At 35.6% G+C, this 12,915-nt stretch overlaps 1 protein-coding gene, 1 non-coding gene and 2 pseudogenes across 2 annotated transcripts in view; 2 read left to right on the plus strand and 2 right to left on the minus strand.

Moving 5' to 3' along the window:
• Positions 1–12,915, plus strand: part of LOC126707482 (TMV resistance protein N-like) — a 227,195-nt gene that overhangs the window by 149,546 nt on the left and 64,734 nt on the right. The gene's annotated exons all lie outside the window — the stretch shown is intronic.
• LOC126705218 (probable pre-mRNA-splicing factor ATP-dependent RNA helicase DEAH5) lies at positions 1,271–5,299 on the plus strand (annotated as a pseudogene).
• LOC126707843 (U4 spliceosomal RNA) lies at positions 2,775–2,927 on the minus strand. The gene has a single exon (XR_007649141.1). It is a non-coding gene; the product is annotated as a U4 spliceosomal RNA (small nuclear RNA).
• Positions 7,465–9,341, minus strand: LOC126707494 (V-type proton ATPase subunit B 2-like; annotated as a pseudogene).

Below are 12,915 nucleotides of genomic sequence, written 5' to 3' on the forward strand. Positions count from 1 at the left end.
TTTCTTCTACAAAAAATAGAGGGAAAGGGAGTGACAAATACAAAGTGATGTTACAAAAAACAAAAAAGGAACTTATTCTTACCACGCCTAATTGCTAACCATTTACTTCATTCTTTCGGGTTATAGATTGACCCCGTTTAATTAATTCAATTACTCAATTTAATTAATTAGGTTAAATTACATGCATATTGTGGAAACACCAACAAATCACCAAACTAAGTGCAATGGAAATTAAAATTGACACGTTGATTTGTTGACGAATGAAGAAAACCTCTCGCAAGACAAAAACCTCACTGAGTGAATTTCAAGTCACCACTCTCAAGAATCCACTAATCAAGAACAAGCGGTTACATTTATAATGAATCTTACCACTACCCTGGCCTATCCCAAAATACCAACAAACTGTTGAACCTTTACTCCAATCCCTAATTAGACTTAATCTTGTAGAAGACTTCTTCCTTCGCACGAATCCTAGTACGTGACTAACTTCCAACAACTGATTGATTATTGTTGGATGCAAAGTTCTTCACTCCAAAGCACATTGAAGATTTGGAAGCACTTGGTAACAAAACCCTAAGGCGCAAAAAAACTAAGTAGCTTCTCACAGAGTGTATGAGTTCTCTAATTGAGTTTCTGAGTATTTGATTACTTTAAAATAAAGCTTTTTATATGGTCTAGAGGTTTAGTGAATGAAAACCTAGCAATCCAAGTCTTCATGGGCCAATATTCAAATTTGAGAATTCTGAAATCATAGAGCTCAATAGATCGAGAGGTATCAAGCTTGTGTTAAGAATCCTTCATTAAGTCTCGATAGATACTAGTGTTGAGACTAGTGTCAAGTTTCACTGAATCAGCTTTTCTTTACTTGTTTCTTAGTTCAATTTTCATGTCTTTGATAATACCACTTGTAAAGTAAACTTCACATACATGTTGATATATTAAACCCAACTTAGATCTATCCAATTACAAGTAAAGTATATTCTGTCAAAGAATAAGCTAATACATAAAAAATATGACCCTAACACATTCAACCCATGTTATAAATTTATATTCCCTGGTTATTTGCCTCAATCTGAAAAAAAATTTCATGCTGAAACTCAAATGAGCCGATAAGAACCTTCTTTTCTTCTTATCAATGCTCTTTTGTAGTTTTTTTTTTTTTTTTTTTTTTTTGGTGTTTTGTAAGCGTGCCATGCAATGACAGAATTATATCATCATGTATGACCGCACCGACTTACTGTAAAATCTAATTTGCATGTTCCATTAGCGAATGAAAAATGAGATTTTATCCAAAGTTGGTGTGGTCATTCGCGTGATTACTCTATCGTTACTGAGCAGTTGCATTCTGTATTACAGTGCTTTCAATGCTCTGTTGAAGGATTTCTTAGTGGTCACCTCTTGTGAAATTAATTTTGGTTAGTTATTTAATTTGATAAAGTAAATGGAATTTTGCTATTTTGGGTATTTGATTTAAGTACCTCGGATTGTTAGGAACTAGTATAATAAGCATTTTCTTGGTGGTGGAGAAGCTCATTTCGTTTTTGCCTCAATTTGTAGTGCAGTTCATTCTTGTTCTGAGTTTTGCACAAGACCTCCCGTTTTGCTGGTTTTTGCAGACGGTTGCATTTGTGGCATTCAACAAGGTTTGTATGCCTAATCATTTTATTTCCTTTTCTTTGCATTTTCATTGTCATCTTGATAACTTTTTGAATAATATCTTAGACAACCCTGCTTCTAATGTTTACGTACAACTTGGGATATATGGTCAATAAGAGGTATTAAAATTATGAGAGAATCTAATCCTCCTGCCCAATTTTGACAGGTAATTACTGCACAATATTTTGTGTGGTTTTTCTGTCTTTTGCCTCTAATACTTCCATGGAGCCAAATGAAGTTAAGATGGAAAGGTCTTTCCTGCATACTAGTGTGGATGGGTGCTCAACTTCATTGGTTGATGTGGGGTTATATGCTCGAATTCAGGGGAAAGAATGTCTTCCTTCAACTGTGGATGGCAAGCATTTTTTTCTTAGCTGCAAACACCTATGTTCTTACAGCAGTCATCCAGCATCATCGATGCTCTCCGGTTTTCATTGGGTTAGAAAACACTTCGAAGGGTGCAAGGAAATTACAATGATGGAACAAGTAACTTTATTGATTGCTCTTCATGTTGTCTATCATACTTTTTCTCCAACTCTGTATTGGAAAATTAGATGGTGCAGCTGTTTCTTTTTTCCAGTTTTAGAATATCAGTATGTAACCTTTCTATAATGTAAGAATACATTTCGTTCGTTTATCGCCCATTACAAGCATCTAACTGAGAATTTCCTCTCTTTAACCTCTGTCAACATTGATATTTTCTTTTCTGTCAAAATTGATGTAATTTGTAGTGCTTATTTCAAGGATAATTTTTTTTAATAAATAAAGAAGGCTGAATTAAAAACCACACCATTTCAATTTAAAAAACTCAATTCCTTGAGTTTTATTATTATTGTTATTTACACAATTTTTTTCTAGCTGGATTTTCTAGTTGAGTTATATAATTGGATTTTCACTATTTTTTAGAGTTGAGTTGAGTTATAAATTACAATATTTTCTAGAGATTAAGTGAGGTGATCACATTCTCAACTTTTATGCAATCACTATCATCCAAATATCTCTAGTTTTGTTCAATCACTCTAATTAGAACTGTTTAAAACCCTTAGAAATTAAAAAAAGATGCAGTTTTTGAACATATATACACTGTCTAATAAAATATTTTGGACTACTAATTGTAGGGCTTTACCCAAAAATGGGAGCCCTTCCAGAAATTCTCAAAGGCCAGGGCTGAACCCAGGCCTAAGAGGGGGTTTGGAAATAGTTTTCAACCAGCAATAGACGCGCCTCGGTTAGAACCTCACTAGCTGCGTCATTGCCCCAAGCGCAAAGATACTTAGCCAAACCGTTTTGCTCTATTTATATATTTATCTAATAGAGCTCAGTATGTCATACACAAACCATGTGGGACTACTGCAGCCTCAACCATATGTTTGGTTTCACTTTCTCCTTTATTCATTGCATTTTATTAATGAACAAAACGTGTTTCTCCACCAACTTGTTAGTTTTCACCAATGAATCAATATGAGATTTTAGTTCTTATTGAATTCAGACGCAGAAACAAAATGCATAAAATTTTCATAATCATAGATTTCGACTAAAACCAAGCGAGCTACATCAACTCAAACTGGTCTTCTAGTAGTAGCCATTACAACATTTATTACCACTTAAAATTAGAGATCCACGTTCCTTAAACAACACCACCATGTTCCTTAACTTAAATATATAAATTATGGAATGCCTTAATTACTGATTGCACAGCATGAATGGTTTTCAGTGTGTATCTACGACGGGTTTAAGAAACTCGAATACCTATCACTCGTCTCCAAGGTCTGCTCTGAACTCGAAACGCATTTAGGATTTGGAGACAAAGTTCTTGCCGAGTTCATCACCGACTTGGGCCGACACTGCGACACCGTCGTCGGATTCGACTCCAAACTGAAAGAGAATGGCGCTGAGTTGCCCGATTACTAGGTCAGAGACGGGTGAGAGGCATCTAGTACATAGGATGCTTATGGACATGAACAATCCCTTAGCTTTGGACAGAGGTCGAAGCTGTCGATTCAGGAACAGAGGCAGAGCTTGCTAATCTATAAATTAAAGAAGGAACTCATTCAGGCTGTGCATGAAAATCAAGTCCTAGTTGTAATTGGTGAGACTGGTTCAAGTAAAACAACTCGGGTAACTCAATATCTAGCAGAAGCTAGATACAAAACAAAGGGTAAAATCGGCTGAAGAGTTTGGTTGTCGTTTGGGTGAGGAAGTTGGATATGCTATTCGATTTGAAGATTGTACTGTTCCAAATACTGTCATCAAGTACATGACTGATGGTATGCTTCTTAGGGAAATTTTGATCGATGATAACATTTCTCAGTACTCTGTTATTATGCTCAACGAAGCACATGAGAGGACTATACACACGGATGTTCTCTTTGGATTACACAAGCAACTAGTGAAACGAAGACCCGACCTCCGCTTGATTGGCACGTCTGCAACACTGGATGCAGAGAAGTTTTTAGGGTATTTCTTTAACTATGATATATTTATAATTCCGGGTAGAACTTTTCCTGTAGAGATACTCTACTCCAAACAGAACCAGAAGGAGACATCCTTCTCTTCTTGACTGGTCAGGAGGAGATTGATTTTGCATGCCAATCTCTTCATGAAAGGATGAAAGGGCTAGGTAAAAATGTTCCTGGATTGATTATTCTACCAGTTTATAGTGCACTTCCAAGTGAAATGCAGTCAAGGATATTTGAACCTGCATCTCCGGGGGAGAGGAAAGTGGTAGTTGCTACCAATATCACTGAGGCATCTTTGACAATTGATGGAATATCTTATGTTATTGTTCCTGGGTTTGCAAAGCAGAATGTGTAAAACCCGAAGCAAGGGCTTGATTCACTTGTCATAACTCCTATTTCACAAGTTTCAGCCAAGCAGCGAGCTAGGCCTGCTGGGGGTACGGGACCTAGGAAATGTTATCGCCTCTACACTGAGAGTGCATACCGCAATGAGATGTACCCTACTTCAATTCCTGAAATACACAGGATAAATCTTGGGTTAACTACGCTTACCATGAAAGCTATGGGGATAAATGATCTTCTGTCTTTTGATTTCATGGATCCACCTTCACCCCAAGCTCTCATTTCTGCCATGGAACAGTTGTACAATCTAGGAGCTCTTGATGAGGAGGGGCTTCTGACCAAATTGGGCCAGAGAATGGCAGAATTTCCTCTTGAACCACCATTATCTAAGATGCTGCTTGCCAGTGTGGACCTTGGATGCAGTGATAAGATTTTGACCATCATTGCAATGATTCAAACAGGGATATCTTCTAAAGACCTAGAGAGAAACAAGCGCAAGCTGATCAGAAGAAGGCCAAGTTTTTCCAGCCAGAGGGAGACCATCTAACATTACTTATGGTTTATGAGGCTTGGAAAAGTAATAACTTTTATGGGCACTGGTGTTTTGAGAACTTTGTTCGGTATAGATCCTTGAGAAGGGCAAAGGATGTGAGAAAACAGCTCCTCACTATCATGGATAAATATAAATTGAACGTAATAACTGCAGGGAAAAATTTTACAAAGATCCGAAAGGCGATTACTGCAGGTTTCTTTTTCCATGCATCTAGAAAGGATCCACAAGAGGGCTATAAGACCCTAGTAGAGTACCAACAATTCTATATACATCCAAGCACTACTCTTTTCCAGAGGCAACCTAACCGGATCATCTACCATGAGCTGGTGATGACTACAAAGGAGTACACGTGAGAGCAGTGGCGAAGCCAGGATTTTGTGTGTGGGGGGGCCGACTAGAAAATGAAATTATTAAATTTTTTTCCTCAAAAGTCTTTGTCGGAGTTTAAGTACTTTATAAGTCTATATAAATCAATATTATTTGTGTATGGTTATATACATATATGATATATTAGGTGATTTATATTTTATATTATAGAACATATACAATTAAACAAAACTATAAAGGATCTTCTTTAAAAAAAAATAAAAAAATAAGAAATTGAAGAGGAGTCACATCACCCACATGGAGAGTAGATAAAATAGTGTTTATTGTGTACCTTTTGAAGTGTCTAATTTTTCACCACACACATGGAGGGCATCCTCTTAGAGTTGGAGAGTAAAAAGCCCAAGGCTTTGGCAATCAGTACTGAAAAACTTGTAGAATAAAACAACAAAAAGCTAATAAGAGAGAGTGAGAGAGAGCCAGAAAGGAGAGAAACGAAAAAGATTTTAAAGACCCACCTATCAGCCCAAATGGAAAAAAACTGGTATTGTTTTCTAAAGTCAATGGAGACAAGCGCACGGAACACAGCCTCCTTCGACCTTAATTTCAAAGTAAGCCAAGTAAATTTTTTGTGAATGAGGAAGAGCAAAAATTGAAACCCCTTTTTGTCTCCTTTATTTTATGAGATAATTGTAAAAATAAATATGTGCTTTTATTGTCTAGATATCTTGATAATAATTACTGTATTTGTGTTTTTGAAGTGTTATGTTCAAAATATTTTCACAATAAATTTGTCATTTTAGATTTAAGTGGCGGGTAAAAGAGTAATATAAGTGGTGGTTTAAAAACAATAATAACTCATCACTTAGATTTATTGTGAAAAATATTGTGGATATATTATTATTATTATTTTAAAAGAAAATTTAAAAAGGAAAATAATTTTAATAGCAAGATTGGGGGGCCAGGAGCTTATATTGGGAGATTGGTTTCATAGATTTCGGGATCTCATTTATATAAATGATTTTTTTTTTTTTTTGGGGGGGGGGGGGGGGGGGGGGGCTATGGCCCCCTTTGGCCCCAACTGCATGAGAGGTCACGGTTATGGATCCTAAATGGCTCGTGGAACTAGCGCCTAGATTTTTCAAGGTGGCAGATTCTACAAAGTTGAGCAAGCGAAAACAACAAGAAAGGATTGAGCCACTATATGACAGACATCACGAGCTGAATTCTTGGCGTCTGAGTAAACACCATGCTTGAGATGTCTCGATGTCATTCATTTTGATTATGGGTATTGCTGTAAATCGGAATGGTGCTATTTGCATGGTTGTCCCTCGTTATTTGATGTGGTGCATTCAGCGGGAGAGAAATAACCGGCACTTAGAGGGTTCAGAAAAAGCAATTTCAGATCTTAAACTATTCTTTTTAAGATCTTTAGGACTAGGTTTTAGTGTAAGGTTTTGTTCTTTTGTTTCAGTTCATGGTTTAATGGAATTTTGTACTTTATGCGCTTGATTTTATTGTAAAAGGTAGCTGCTAGTTCTATTCAGATTATTGTTACACTACATGAATTTTATTGTATTATTGTTGTTACACTACATGAACTTCATTGTAAACGGGAGCTGCTAGTTTTATGCAGTGTTTTCAGTCATTAACCAGTTGTTGTAAACCCATTCACTCTAAAAAATTCATCAAAACCATGCTACAATAGAGAATGTAAAATTCTTAATGATGGCATAAAACTATTAGTTTGTTTCCTTAGATACAGTTTGTTTCATTTAGTTTATTATGTGACACACACACACATATGTTCCTATTAAAAATATTGTTTTACATGTTAACATCATGTACACGGTGCTAAATTACTGTGATAATAAGAAACGCACATCCACTTGAAATTTATTTCCCACCATTGAACTACTATGCTAAATGACATTCCTTTAAAACTTTACCTGTCAGTTTTTCAACTGCCTATCAACGTATATCTGTCCCTCTGTGATATATCTAGTAAGATCTGGGGTTGGATGCATAATGTTTGAGCAAACAAAGAAATCAAAGTTCAAAATTTTTTTTTTTTTTTTTTGGTAAATCAATGTTCAAGAATTGATTTGTCATTAAAACAAGACTGACGAATAGGTGAGATGATTTGAGAATCCATTACCATCATTAGGCAATGCTAAAATCAGAATTTATGTAATAGAGCCTTTCCGCCCTTCAATTCTTCCAGCACGCTCATAAATTGTTTCCAAATCAGTATACATATACCCACGATACAATGCCTTCCCGGCACTTCTTGACAGGCAGCAGAAACCTGCACAGTAGCAATTAGTTGTTTGCGTCAAGCAAATTGTTTTAGAAAGCTTTTGAGGCTCTTACAGAGAACTCAAAATACTCCAGACAAACAACAAAGTCTTGACTTTCAAATATACTTGGAAGCCATGTAAAATTTGTAAATATATTATATATTTCTAAGTATTAGAATCACAAAAAGATGTTGAAGGATGTACAGGCGGCTTCATGCATCCTGACACTGACCTTAGTTTATTTCATAAATTACAGTATATGGCACAGCCCCGGTGCAAATTAAGACATAAAGATTTTACATTACCTCATGAAGAGCATCAGCATAAGAACTCATATTTGTAAGAATGACAAGAACATGCTTCCCACATTCAAAAGCCAAATGTTCAGTAGTAGTAAGAGCTATACGAGAAGTGATAATATGTTCAATTGTAGGGTCATTTTCCTGTAAAAGAGCACATCAGACGACACAGTTTACAAATGCAATTCAAACACTGTATAACTTAACTCATAAAGGAACAAGTACATCAAAATATGGTCCATATGCAGATTTAAAATTATACCAGGTTCAGAAAAAGAGTCACACTCTCCATAGAGCCATTTTCCTTAAAATCACATTTGAAAACTGTTAAGTCTCCATATTCACACCCATAGCTACAAATACAATGGCAATATTGTCCTCTTCTGCATACTGTAAATTAATAAAGTAGGTCAGCATAATCACTTAAAAGTTAGGGGGGAAGAAGTCAACAACTAGAAGATAAGAGACATGGTAACACAAGTGGTGATGTAAGAAATAATTAACTCTGTGAATTCTAAAGGAAAAGGAAACAACTGGATCAATAGTAAGCAATATCATATAACAACACTTCAATTAAAGGAGTTGGGATCCTATCTTTGAGCCACTTCAACTCTTTCAGAAAGTTTAAATTTACTTTATACTACAAATCTGGGCAATTTTACCTAAGAGAAAAAAATTTTAAAAGTTCAGTTACTTAAACCCACAAAGAGAAGTAAACATTGTAAAAGGGAGCTGCAAATTCTATTCAGATTTTTTTTTTTTTTTTTTTTTTGGATAAATAATGGAATTGAATTAACCAAAAAACCAGGTACACTAGGGGTGTACATGGGTAGCAGTACATCAAACTCTTAAATTACAATGATCAAGCAATTCTAAAAAATTAGAACATGGAAAAAGATTAAAAACCGAACTCCTATCCAGCAAGGTGTGGAGAAGGAGAGATTTAATTTCCAGAATAGACCGTTCCTTCCCTTCAAAACATCTTGAGTTCTATTCTTGCCAAATACACCATAAGACACAATGTGATACAGCCCTCTACAAATCAATGCTTTGATGTCCACCGAAGGAACCTTGCCAACACTAAATAATGTTGTGCATGCATCTATGTACGCCTAACATAAAAATCAGGAAAAAATGCCTATTCATTAGAAATTATAGGGGGATCCTTTTGGTGCTGTCCTGCATTCAATCATCCAACTAGTTTAATATTCAGTTATCTTAGCTAACACATATTTGTATGGCAGATATACCTCAAAAAGATTTTCAGGACTCTCCATCACTTGACCAAACCAGCCTAGCGACATATCTGAGCAGATATTTCATAATGGGGAAGACCAACAGCTGAGAAAAGTGGAATCTTGTGTCCTCCTCTAGCAATGGAATTAATGACATCAATTGTATCATCTCCTCATGATAGGTTCTCTCACTAGGTTTGAAGAAAACGTTCATGATGTCCTTTATTGTTTTTGAAGAAAATGTTCATGGTCCAAAGAAATAAAAAGAGATGGATTGAAGTGCATAACTCATTGAAATAATCTATCATGGAGGTCCTGTTGCTTTTAGCGTAACACACAAAAGCAAAAGTTTCTAATTCCAAATGATCATTTCTGTCAATTATAATTAATGGAATTTTGGCAGAATGATCAACTTGAACAATTCTTAAAACTTATGCGTCAATAATACAAAATTGAAAGTACTGAATGAGTACAAAACCAGCATGTTGTCACACTCTGGATTAGTAGAAGCAAGGAAAGAAAATTTTCCATTCACTTGTGGTCATGAAGTTAGCTGGTTGTAGCTGGGGTATACGTAGAAAATGGAGTTCACACATTCACTTGTGGTGATACGTCTCACTATAAAACTGTGGATATATACAGAAGTCTAGCTTGCTTGTCTTAAAAACTACCATATGAAATAGCGTGGCTGCATGGGGCATTGCATTGAGGTCATCTTTGAATGACAGTGTGACAAAGTGACAGATTCTGGATGCTTTTGGACATAGAAATTCATGGTTTAGTCTCCAAAGTGGAGGCCTCCACCTGCTCGATAAAATGCTTGTGAGAACACTGTATCGGGTTGGGAGAAAGGAAAGGATGTGGCAGAGAAGAGAGTCAGGTAGAGTGCTAATTATGTCATCATCATCTCTCGGCTTCCTCTGACTCCGTTTCTCTTCTCTCCATGCTAGCTCTAGTCTGAAAGTGTGAATGTGTGTGCTTTTCGCTTCGGAGAAATATTTGAGTGAGTGAACTGTGGAGTGAGTGAGTCAGAAAGAAACTAATTCAGGAGCAACAAATTCTGGAAAAGGTCCGACCCGTAAGACCGCCTTTTTTTTCTTTTTTTTCTGTGTGTATATATATTATTGCAATTGGTATTAAGTATTAATTAATTTGGCAAAAATGGCCAACTGGCCTTAAAATCGTAACTATCTAGTTAGTAGGCGCTGTTTAGAAACATATTTTGTTTATAGCATCTCGAGTCTGAAAGACTCGATTTTGGACCAAAATCGAGTCTTTGAGGCTCGATTTGTATGCTTAGACCAGCTCTGATCTGGCACTTTGTCCACATGGGCGTCTACCTGGAAATCGAGTCTCTAAGACTCGATTTCTAAGCCCTATATATAACACTCAGACCAAACCAGAGCATCAGAGGAAAAACCCAGAGAAAAAAAAAAAAAAAAGAAAAGAAAAGAAAACCAGAAACAGAGAGGGAGAGAAGATCGAGATCGGAGACCCAGCGCGCGCGGCATGACCAGAAACTGACCAGCGACCCAGGCGGCCTGGGGCTCGCGCCGGCCAGCGTCGAGCGCGGCCAGGGGCTCGCGCGAGCAGGGTCGCGCGCGGCCTGGCCGGCGCGAGCCCCAGGCCGCGCTGGTGAGGTTCTCTGTTTCTCTCCCTCTGATCTGATCTGAGTAGCTGTGTGATTCTCTTTCTCTCCCTCTGATCTGATCTGATATGCGTAGCGGTGAAATTTGTTTTGGGTATTTCGGTATGTAGAGACTTATAATTTTTTTAAAAAAATTTTGGGTTTGAAATCGAGTCTTAGAGACTCGATTTCCAGGTGGACACCCATGTGGACAAAGTGCCAGATCAGAACTGGTCTAAGCATACAAATCGAGCCTCAAAGACTCGATTTTGAAGCCCAAAATCGAGTCTTTAAGACTCGAGATGCTATAAACAAAATATGTTTCTAAACAGCGCCTACTAACTAGGTAGTTACGATTTTAAGGCCAGTTGGCCATTTTCGCCAATTAATTTTATAAAAAAAAGTATTAATTAATATGTTTCTAAAAAAAAGCAAAGTTCTTGAGGTTATGCTACTGCCTTTTTTTTTTTTTTTATATGTTAATTATTGATATTGGTATTAAGTATTAATTAATATGTTTTTCAAAAAAAAAATTAATTAATATTATATATCTGTTATTTTTAAAATATAATATTAAAAAAAGTAATGCTAGAGATACAAACTATTTTACAAAAAAAATTACAAACTGCTATTGTGGTGAGTGATTATTGTAAATGAAGAAATGATATTAATGGTGCGTCTAGATGAAAACTAGTAAAAAGTTGGCCACAATATCAGTTTGTAAAACAGTTTGTGTATATAGCATTACTCTAAAAAAAATTATGTAAATCAAAATTTCTTTTTATTACGTTTAATTTGACTCAACTGAATTAATAAATGCAATTGTTTTTTATTATCGACAATTAATAATAGATGTACTTTTTTTTTTTTGGTAAACAATATATTAGATGTACTCACCAATCTAAATGAAAATATTCATTTTGTAAATTAATGTTATGCTAAAATGTAAAATTCATTGTGGCGGGGATGAACTTAAGCTCGGGCCGAGAACTAAAGGCCCAACAAATCATATCTTAAAAGATGGATCTAACCCAAAGATGTGAATATGAGCAAAGAAGCCTGAGGTATAAAAGACAACTCCCAGGAACAAATCCCGTGGAGGTCTGCAGTAGCTACCATTACCAAGGCTCCCTATCGAGGTAATAAGCAGGGCTTTTCACATAGCAAATACACAAGGAACCACGAGTAACCAGTTCCCCTCTAGTCCAAGATGCCACCATCATCAAACTCACCTCGAGAAATGCCATTAAGAGATAAGGACCATAGAGGTAGTTACCTCCGAATTAATAAGATGTTCTCAACCTAATCTCTTCCACATTAAATGTTAATTGACCAGCTTGAACAGTGAAGACACCTCCAAAAGTCCTATTTCATGATGAAAGAATGGCAAAACCAAGGGGTTATGAGATAAGTATCCCCAAATCTAGCTAGGAATAGGATAGCTGGGAGAGAGGGAAGGAGAAATTGTCTATAAAAGTAAGGGAGGTGCAACAGGAAAAGGGATTCAGTAAAATTGAGAGAAAAGATTTAAGGAAGAACAAGAGAGAGAAAGTTGTAATAGAAGAATAGGACTAAGAGTTTTAGTTTTCAATCCTATCCTTTGTACCACGGGAAAGTTGTTCTTATATTAATAGAAGCATTTTTGTTCCTTATTATCTTACAATCTGTTGTTTAGATCTCCCATTGTGGAATTTTCTTACTTTTTTCCTTTCATAAATTAATTGTTTAAGTCCTTTTCTTTGTCACCATTTGAATAGTGATCGTTTTTGAGCCCCACACTCACTTTCTAAGTTCTATTAGTTTCATTTCTTTGATTTTGTTTTTTTTATTTTTTGTTTTTCCATTTCAGTCCTCTATACTTCAAGTTAATTTAATTAAAGTCTTTCCATCAATTTTTATTAAAAAACTTCTTTAAAAAAATCTAGAAAATATTTTTCAATCATTAATTCAATTTTTTTTAATAAAAAAATTGAAGAAAAAAATTAAAAATTTAAAAAATTAATTGCAACATTTAACAAAAGTTAATGGAGAAACCTTAATTGAATAAAATTGAAATTTAAAGGACTGAAATAAACAAAAGCAAAGTTAGATGACTGTAATGAATTTTAATTAAATATAGA

This window comes from Quercus robur, chromosome 11 (genome assembly GCF_932294415.1).
Source record: "Quercus robur chromosome 11, dhQueRobu3.1, whole genome shotgun sequence".
Classification (NCBI taxonomy): Eukaryota; Viridiplantae; Streptophyta; class Magnoliopsida; order Fagales; family Fagaceae; genus Quercus; species Quercus robur.